This window comes from Spea bombifrons, chromosome 1, assembly GCF_027358695.1.
Source record: "Spea bombifrons isolate aSpeBom1 chromosome 1, aSpeBom1.2.pri, whole genome shotgun sequence".
NCBI lineage: Eukaryota > Metazoa > Chordata > Amphibia > Anura > Pelobatidae > Spea > Spea bombifrons.
This window is the reverse complement of record NC_071087.1, coordinates 78147748-78150923: the sequence shown is the minus strand read 5'-3', so window position 1 is coordinate 78150923 and position 3176 is coordinate 78147748.

The window sequence follows — 3176 nt, the reverse complement described above, 5'->3', positions numbered from 1 at the left end:
TTTTAGTAGTGTTATTCTTGTAATAAGAACACCAGCCATAGTCCTCCAGCAACTTCTGAAAGGGGAGGATGGCCTTGCCTGGGTTAAAAATGGCTAAGAGAATGTTGTCAGCAAATAACCCTAGTTTATGCTCCAAAGATTTGGTGCGAAAGCCGCGTATGACAGGGGAGCTCCTGATAGCGATGGCAAGGGGTTCCAAAGCAAGTACACACAATAAGAGGAGACAATAGGCAGCCCTTTCTCATAACGTTAGTTATGACAAAGGGGGCAGAGTGAAACCCAGAATATGAGACCCTAGTCCTAGGGAGGGAATAAAGGGCCAAAACAGCTCGGATAAAGGTAGCCGGAAGGTCATACCCTCCCCCTTGAACACAGAACCAAACCGGGTGTATCTGAAATAACCAACATAGCGAATTGAGGTATGTATAAAGTGCTTGCAGGACTTTACCTCACTATGTACCCACACACCCATCAGGCAGATTAACTCACAGTCACCGATCACAACAGCTTTCCCATTCCACGGAACCCCACAACAATGTCCAGCAGAACAGTATCACCAGTAGCCCAGTGAATGCTCAGCTGTCCAGGGCGCGATGACTCCACGTGGATATCCACGTTCCATGGCGAGGCAATCTTCGAGCCGACCCAGGGTTAACCCCACCATCCAGAAAAAAACAAACAGATCCTGGACATAAAAGTACAGCTGTCCGAGGATAAATCCACTGAGTCCCATCGCCAGGCAACTGAACACCCCAGGCATGCAGTTTCTCTAAGCATTCCGAGGGAGAATGCAGCATATGCGTATTGCCATTGACCACAACCAACAATTTTGTGGGGCAACCCCATTTATTGGGGATCTTGTTTTTTTGTAAGGATTCCAAGACTGGTTTAAAACTTCTCCTCCCGGAGAGTGTGTAGGCAGAGTGATCAGCAAACAGGGAAATGTGTTGGAACTTGGAACTCCTTAGGGACTTTCTGCTTTTGTCATAGCGCCCCCATTATGGCATTCTTTGTCTTAAAGAAATGCAGCCGGACTATAACATCCGTAGCCGGGAGATTACGAAGTTTTGGGCAGTCTGTGCACAGGTCAATTGTGAAATCTAAAGCCTCACATGCCAGAGGAAGAGCCTTAAAATATGAGAGCACATAGGGCTCCAAGTCTAACTACTGGACTGATTCAGCTATACCCCTAAGTCTGATATTGTTCCTACGGGAGCGATCTTCCAAATCAGCCAGTTTTAGTAGGAGTTGGGCAGGGCCGAAATCTAATCTAAACGGCCGCTGGGTGCTGATGCCGCCGGCCGGCGCTACTTTAATACTTTTTTTTAAAATTTAATATGGCAAGCCGGATCGGCTATTAAATGAAAAAAACATAGTATTAAAGCAGCGCCGGCCGGCGGCATCAGCACCCAGCGGCTGTATGCGATGGCCGCCAAGTGATGGGAGCAGCGTGAGGGGTGAAAGGTGAGTGCGAGGGGGCGGAGCTTTCACCCCTCACGCTGCTCCCATCACTATGCGGCCATCAGATTGTTGGAAATCGAATCTAAACGGCCGCTGGGTGCTGATGTTGCCGGCCGGCGCTACTTTAATACTTTATTTATTTTTAATATGGCAAGCCGATCCGGCATATTAAATAAATAAAAAAAAGGATTAAAGTAGCTCCGGCCAGTGGCATCAGCACCCAGCGGCCGTTTAGATCAGTTTTCCAGCAGTCTGATGGCCGCATAGTGATGGGAGCAGCGTGAGGGGTGAAAGGTGAGTGCGAGGAGGCGGAGCCACTTCACTTGATTTGCCCCCCAGGCCTTAGGCTGCCAGCCCTCCCCTGGAGTTGGGTATGTTCCACTTCAAGATCACTATAGCGGTCTATTAGATCATTATGACAAAATTTCTCAATTTTCTGCTCCAGGTTCTGCTCCAGTCCTCTCCCCCAGCTCCTGCACATCTCTCCCAATCTTTTTAACAGCATTTGTAATGGCAGCATGTGAAGATTTACGAAGCTCCTGAAGTAATTTCTGGATGCCTCTCATAGTTACAGGAACACCAGCCTCCTCCTCTTCACTCTCAGAGCTTTTGTCACGTAACAGGAGGTTCCACAAAAATGTTTCTAAGTATATGTCCTTGTTGAAAATCCTTAATTATAGCATTGGGTGTTACATTGTTGTTGGTAACAACTGGGGAAGAGCAGGGTTGGACTGCGAAAAAAACAGCCCTGGAAATACCTGAATACCAGTCCCATATTTCAAGGTGCCATTATTGTGCACACTGCATATGTATGGGGTCCCGGCCCAAATATTTTTTTTCTTTGAAATATGGACAAACCAAGCATTTTTCAAGTAAGAACTTCCTTACAAAGCCTCTGACCCTCAGAGTTTTGGACCATGACCTTTTGTTCTAACATTGCTCCTCCTTTCAAATAAGCTTGCCTCCTCTACTTTTTTAAATTCCTTTAACCCCTTAACGACCATTGACGTGGCAGGCACATCACGCAAAAACAGTCAGTTAATGACCAATGATGTGCCTAGCACATCATGGCATAAATCAAGCAATCTGAAATCGCTTTCTTCGCTTAAACAGTATTGCTGTAATGCCTCAATGTCGTGGCATTCAGCAACACCGAGATCGGCATCAAGGGCCCCATGTGTAACGATCACCTCCTAAGCTTCAATGGTGTTGCTGGAATGCCTTAATAGCGAGGCATTCATCGAAAACCCACCCCAGGATGCACTGTGACCACTCCAAAGATCAGTCACAAGTGCCACTGCGAGAGGTTTTGCCTCTCGCAAGATGGCAGTGTCCCTTTAAAAAAATAAACAACTTTCAATGAGGGTCTCTCCAGACCCTCCTGAGAACTCAGGGCTCCATGCAAGTCAATGGATTAGTAATATATTAAAAATAAGAAATGGAAAATAATTACACAGTGATGTCGCTATCAGGGGAATCATCCTCATGTGTCTCTATGTTAGTGTGAGTGCCTGGGGGTGTGTGTGTATGTGGGTATTAGTGTGTGGACATGTGTCTTTGGTTATGTTAGTGTGTCTGTGTGTGCTAAATGTTTGGTTGTGTTGGTGTGAGTGTCTGGGTGCATGCGTTAGTGCGGGTGTCTGGGTGTGTGCTCTAGATCCGCCCTTGGTTGTGCGTTGTAAAAAAGGAATGAATGTAAGTTGTGTTCTTGTTTG